This window comes from Haemaphysalis longicornis, unplaced genomic scaffold (assembly GCF_048455015.1).
Source record: "Haemaphysalis longicornis isolate Haplotype H1 unplaced genomic scaffold, Haemaphysalis longicornis Haplotype H1 scaffold_2, whole genome shotgun sequence".
In the NCBI taxonomy this organism is placed as follows: Eukaryota; Metazoa; Arthropoda; class Arachnida; order Ixodida; family Ixodidae; genus Haemaphysalis; species Haemaphysalis longicornis.
Window position 1 is genome coordinate 91,268,465 of NW_027526295.1, and position 6,878 is coordinate 91,275,342.

Sequence of the window (6,878 nt, forward strand, 5' to 3'; positions counted from 1 at the left end):
AAAAATGTTCAAAAGCAAAAAAAAAAAAAATAAAAGCTGCCAAATTCAATAAAAAGCAGCGGCAGCACCGACGTTGAAACAGGAAAAATATCAGCCCTTGCTTATTACGACATCGACAGAATAACACTCCCCCTCCCACTTTTTGTTTCCTACAGCCTTGCACGGAGCACAGCACAGCCTTGAACTGTGACATCTGTATCATCATTCCGTCGTTCCCTGTTCCTCTCCTGCCCCACCAGCACAATCATAGCCCTCTCTGACAACAGTCATTCTCGTCACTCAGTGGAGTTATAACGTACTAGCAATCACAATTTTATTCCATTCTTATTGTTAGCGACCGTAAATATTGTGTACAAATGCAATAAACAGACCACCTAGTTTCTCCTGCAGAAACAACGTTGGAGAACAAGGCAGATATCAAAAGAAAACAAAAGTTGGGGAGGTAGGGGCATGAAATCGGGCGCTAAATAAACAGACGCCAAATAATAATACGATTACTTACACTAGAACACTGCCAAATTTCATTGCGCAGTGTTATCTTACTATCTGCTGCTTTTTTTAACGTTCAAATCGAGCGCCATAAGCTTCAGTTCGCGTTTTGTGTTTGTAAACTTTAAATATCTAAGCTTCTTTATTATAATACACACAGTAAATAATAAACCTAAAGATTATGTTATATTCAGTAAAAGAGGTAATTATTTATTGTTGTCGTTTTAATTTGTTTACGCAACTCCCTGCCAACGGCCGATATCTTGAGTACGGCGCGCGGCGGCGTGTCCGGATTCCGGAACAGATACCCCGTGACCCGTCTTTCATCGGATTGTTTACGTGTTTACTGTGGTGTGCGGTTAAACAAGCGCAGTTATTATGATTAATTGGGCACCTCGTCGTCTTCGGTTGTGTCTGTCGTGTTCGACTTCGCGATGAAGTATTTGCGAACAACTTTGCCACCTGAAGACGGCTAATTTCGTTGGCGCTTGCCTCTGAACGTCGCTCGCTCTTCTGCGTTGGCTCCTCTCGGTAAGCTGTCTCGTCACATTTGCCGCCTTTCTTGTCACTGGATGTCGTTTGTAGCTGTCATCGCCGCTTTAAGGATTCGTTAACAGGAGCACGCGTGTGTGAATTGTTTAACTGAACTGGCGAGGTTGAACCTAGAGGGCTCGTCTCTAGAAAGGCGATGTGCGAAAGATTGTGGTGCTTGCATTGAGCGCTAAACGCACTGGCGCTCAGTAACGCCGTGGCGCTCAGTAACTCAGTAACGTTTCCCATTCCGCAGCACTATATTGAACAGCTTCAGAGTTCACCACTGCGAACCACGTCTTACGCGTAGTTTATCAGAACACGGGCGGCTACTCCTCTAAACTGTGCTGCGCAGCGTTTTCGGCTTCGTTGATCACCGCAGTCGTTTGTGCCGTGTTGGGAATTGCGAGGGAGAATCGTTTGCGAGCGAATGTGCGCGCCTCGCAAGCTTCGTTGCGTTTGCGGCGAGCCACCTCACCATGTGTACGGTGCGGCGGTACGCGGGCAGTGATTTTGGCTGAATGTTGTGTTGCCCGAGACGTAACATTCTTGCACCTAATCATTTCCATTCTTGCATGTGTGGTAATCATGTGTCATCCCGTTTTAGACCTCTGGACGGTCTGAGCGCATCACGTCCCTCCATTCAACCGGGCAAGAGCCACAAGCATTGTCAACAGTGTTTGGCTGCCAGAACGTAAGTTTTCAAACACAGTTTTGGTAGCACAGTGGGCTATCATACTTGAATAAGGTTCGATCACTTGAATGTACAAGTTCTCTCCCCCGTAACACTTATTGGTGTTTCATGCATAACCTAACATGTAGGCGCTCAATGGCAACCTTTATTGTTAATTTCGGAAAACTCAAAAGTTTCACCCAAAATCATAATGTGGGCGTAGCAGTTAATCACCATGTATACGAACTTCCTGGTGTTAGTCATGTTTACGGTGAAGCCATATTTCTTAGGTGGTGACACAAAAATGTTATTACCTTTGTAGTTTAGTCTTCGATAAAGCCTTACCAGTTCTGTTTTCAGCTATTTTTTGGATGTTTATCATGTGAATTGACAGTCCTTGCAGTCCACTTTTTCCAATAGTTATGTAACTGCCTGTACCATTTAAACAGGCCTGATTGGGGTTCTGAAGGCTGCGATTTACGCACGCTAGTGCTGTACCGCCAATAAAGAAACATCCTTCCACAAAGAAAAAAATTTTAAAATGTAAAGTATCAGCAGCATTATTCTTAACTGGAACATGCTAATTGCTAGGCCTGGGGCTTTTCCTGAAAGCACTGTGGGTGTTATGAGAGAGGAAAAACCACTCAAACACATCTGCCAAGGCCGTTGCTGCTCCAAGATGCGTGCAAGCATTGAGTCTTCTGAGCAATACATTAAACCCTTTTTTTAAACAACCGACGTGCATGCTGAACGTACTCCTGATTGGGCGTTTGCCAGGCGCGTAGCAAGGAATTTTTTTTCGAAGGGGGGGGGGGGGGAACCATGGTCGACCAAAAGATGGGACGGGGAAATATGTAGGCAAGGCATCTTGCGCGTTGTTTTGCAAACGAAGCTTGAAATAACTGACTTTAACATGCGATTTGTGTATGCTCAACGCTAACTGTAAAGCCCACCTTAAAGGAGCCATGAAGAGAAAATGCAAGTTGGTTTTATTCGAAAGATTTCGTGTTTTATAGTGCCCCCAGCGCTTGTCCGGATACAAACGGTGCTTTATTCACTGAGAAATTAAACAATTTAGGTTAAAATTTTGATTTTCCCGCTCAATCGTGCGTTTTCGTGGTCCCAAATGACATCACAGGAACCGACCGCTCTGCAGCCTAGAGTACCTTCATTCACGCATCCGCCGTACAGGGCAGAGACACGTATACGCTGGCGGCGCCATTTTCGGTTGCTCGCTCGCCGCCGAAGCAAGTCATTGTGTCAAAACCGCGCTAAAATTATCGCCGCAACGCGGTTTACTGAAGAAGTTTGAATCATATTGTCTGTTTCGCGTTGCTAGGTCTCGTGGGAAACGAAAAGAATAACGCGTTGAGCCCGTTGGCCCAATTGCGGCGGCACGGGACCGTTCAAAGGTTGTCTCCACCCTGTACAGCGGTGTTGGTTTGTTCCCGCGTTTTTTTACGTTCTGTAACCTAGATGGCGCCACCATACCGTGGCAAGCGTTTGGTTTGTTTTTGCCTGCATTTAAATCTGGCTTGTTTTTGTTCTGGGAGAAAATGTTCGTTCCCTGAAACAGTGCTCACTCGACAAATGGGGTCACGTAAGACACCGTTGCTTGCGTCAATCGGCCAGTGTCGTCTGAGACAACCCCAAGCCCCGCAGTGCTGTGCAGCTAAACCAAGCATGCTGTGCGCAGTACGAACAGCAGAACGCATCAGTACTTCTATGTTTACATGTGCTTTCGTAACTTCCACTGTTTGTCCCATCATTCTTATTGCTTTGTAAAGAATGTGCCCTAAATTTAAGCGCAAATCGCTCATTCGTCTAGTTTGTAAGCTCTACCTAATTGGCGTCTGCTTCTGCCAGCCTCCGCCAATCGCAGAGCTTAGCTCATGTGACATCGTAGGTTCTGTTGCGGGAAATGAGCTGGTGGGTCGCATGACCATTCCCGTTTTTCCTAATTATGTAGCTTATTTGAGCGAAGTTTACGTTAAAATTGGTGTCAGTATGATTCTAACGAGACAATCTTTTGAATGAACCAAACTTGTGTTTTCTCTTCATGGCTCCTTTAAGGAGCTTAGATGGTGATGATAATTATGATCACCTAAATTCCCGTTCGCTGGTCTATGGGCAGACCACGGGCGAATCATTCGTCCGCAGAGCAGGTGGTTAGGCAGACCCACGCTCGTGAGCGTGATCATGAGTGCGCTCGTGAGTGGCGCGCGGTCCCCGAAGTTCGTCGGGAGGAAGTGGAGGCCAACACTGAATGTTTGCTATCAAGATTCTCGTGTTTTAGATTTTCCTTTAGAAAAGGGACTATTAAGTTTTCTTGTCAGCTATGAAGTACAGTCGAGCACGATTTGAAGGTTATCGCGCCAGCATCGAGCGGCCAAGCGTGCCACCAGCCCACGGTTTCGTTTCGGAACCATGAAAATCGAGATTTCGCACTCTTCGCTCCCTTGTTGGCTGTTCCATGATACAACAATGGCCCGCACGACTGACTTGCCACCCTTTGGGTTTCAAGCTGTACATTCGTTGTTATCAAGCACAGACTTGGACTTGGTTGCCCTTTATTACGCCGACGATAACGAAACTTGCATGGAATATTTGCTAAAGCTGGTGTTCTTTCTGCTTCGTTTGAAAGAGTAGCTTTCCCGCGACAACCATCGAATCGCAGTGGACTGTACATGTGTCGCATTCGTATATTATGGCGGTGAAGCTAGCAAACGTGCGTCTTCGTCCTTAAGTAATCGCCTTTTGTTATTTTTTGTGCTAGTAACGTGAGTAGTAAACTTGCGCTAAGCAGAACACCTTATTGCACTGCTGTTGAATGTTGAGCTTGTTGCACGTTTCTTAAATTTCATTATATTTCTATCTGTTAAATCGAAACAGACATGGCTTCAAAAATTCCGGTTAAGCAAATACAGAATGCTGATTCTAACCAAGAGGGAGGTCAAGGAAACAGTGGAATAGTGCCAAAAAAACAAAGCTCCGCAATAAGGAGAATTGTGTAGTTTTGTTGATGTGGAGGAAATACAACATGGGCAGAGCAATGCTTTTTATGCAGCAGAAATTATGGATCTGCAATAGTCAATGAAATGCGATGTCGGTAGAAAAATAAACATATCAAGGATTGATAGTTGACTGAACAAAATACAGCGACATGCTCTGTCATGTGATTATACTTTGTACCAGTGTAAAGACAAGGAATGACACGCTCCCGACCACATGTAAGCCTATATGAAGCTTTTCCTGCTGTTCTACCATTCCCCGGCCGTGCTGTTCCGCCATTGAAACAGTAGGGCTGTTTTGATCGGCTCGCGGCAGGTTCCCGGTGCTTGTCGGTGTATCCGGCGCGAAATGCAGCCGGGCTGTATATATTGACAGGTACAGCATCTGGAGCGGGCGCAGGGATCAGACGTTGACATAGCCCTTGTTTTCAGCTTTATGTGAGCAAGAATGTCCTTAAAACTGCAGGTGACTTCAGGCGGTTTTTCAGGCTGCCTAAACCGCACCCCAGCCTTGGCATAAAACATTATGAAGGGGGGGGGGAGCACCTGGACCCCCCCCCCCCAGGCTACGCCCTTGGCGTGTGCTTATTCTTTCTTGCATCCACCACATTCAAGTCGTCACGTTGAATTGGGAATGCTGGAATCCAGCATATGCTGGCAAGATACGAGAGCTTGAACACAACCCACTTGCCCGCAATGAGTTTTCAAAGATCTCCACCACCTGAAGGTACTGAAGTGAGATGTAAGCATTGCCTGAAAACCATTCCAGATAAGGGTACGAAATCATAGTTATGGGCCTTTCTCGCCCATTTACGTGTTTTGAACAAACAAAGTGCCATTTAAAGGTAACACGTCGTTCCCTGCCGATTTCTGATGCCTGATTAAGTTTGTGGGCATAAATTTAGCAGCTTTCTCACATGTCTAACGTGTATGCGGGCTTTAGGAGTGAAGTAGGTAAAAATTGAAAGGTTTGATTGTAGTTGTGTATAGATTACCTACATTGTTTTCATTCCTAGAAAAGAAAAATTGAGGTAACCCTGCCAATTGTTCTGCATTGCTGCATTTTATTATGCTTGTATGATTCGTAGAACCTGCAGGAGTTCAGCTGCTTGTTAAAGGAAAAATGAACAACGGTACAAAAAAAAAGAGCATCTACTAAATAAAAATCTTCACAATCGCAGGATGCCAACGGTCCACCTACCAACTTGCGTCCTGCATTGTTTCTGCTGGCTGGAGCGGCGCATGGAGCATTCTTCAGCTTCTCGAAGTTTGTGATCAAGCGCTGCCCCAAGTGAAGGATGCCGCAGACGGATCTTCTGTTTTAATGCCACAATTTCATGTGCTGAGCACTTACTCGTAAGGCATTTTAAATATTCATCATCCCAGAGGGTATGTTACCTTCGTCTTGGGTGGAATGTGGCTGCAATCAGGTTATTTATGACGGAAACAAGTGAACCATGTGGTGAGTCATTGAGGCCTTGTTGATTGCGCATGCTTCTGAAATAACGTTTTCATTCAGCTGAATACTTTCTAAATATTACAATTTGTGAACAAAATATGATAAAAGTCATGATTAGTTGTACTACAGTGCAGGCAAGAAATGCCAGCACATGTTTTAAGAGCCTCTTATATTTCAGGTCATTGGCTGGTGAGCAGTAAAACAGAACTCAAAATTGTTTAAAGTGAAATCAAATATTTGTTGTCACCAGTGCATGACCCGTAGTAAAAGCTATCTGGTCTCCCAATTTCAAATGAGACAGGAAATGCCAAAAAAATAAGGAAATAAACAAGACAGCTTGCTACAATAAACCAATTCAAAGAATTGCTCAATGTCTATGAAGTGGTGATTCAGGCGGGTTAGTTCGGTGTTGATGAAATACAAGCAGGCACTCGCCTGGTCAAAAACAAATAAAAGACGTTTTGGGGCCCCTACTGGTCCCTTGATCACAATGAAAGGGGGGTGAAAGGTCTCGATTATTTATAGGTTCGGTGGTGCAGAGTGCGCATGTGTATCTCGGGGAGATTACCCCACGACCGGTTAATCGTGTTTTTAGTTGGTTGAATATGCACTGATTCTAAAAGTAGTCGTGTCGACAGGCGCTTCTCTGATGCGATTATGCTTGCGGAATCCCAATCGATGACGTGGTCAGTAGCCAGGTGATGATCCGCCAAGG

At 45.1% G+C, this 6,878-nt stretch overlaps 1 long non-coding RNA gene across 1 annotated transcript; it reads left to right on the forward strand.

Moving 5' to 3' along the window:
* Positions 1–812: 812 nt before the first annotated feature.
* Positions 813–6,609, forward strand: LOC144167247 (uncharacterized). Its single transcript, XR_013321901.1, has 3 exons — positions 813–1,020; positions 1,628–1,714; positions 5,886–6,609. It is a non-coding gene; the product is annotated as an uncharacterized LOC144167247 (long non-coding RNA).
* Positions 6,610–6,878: the final 269 nt, after the last annotated feature.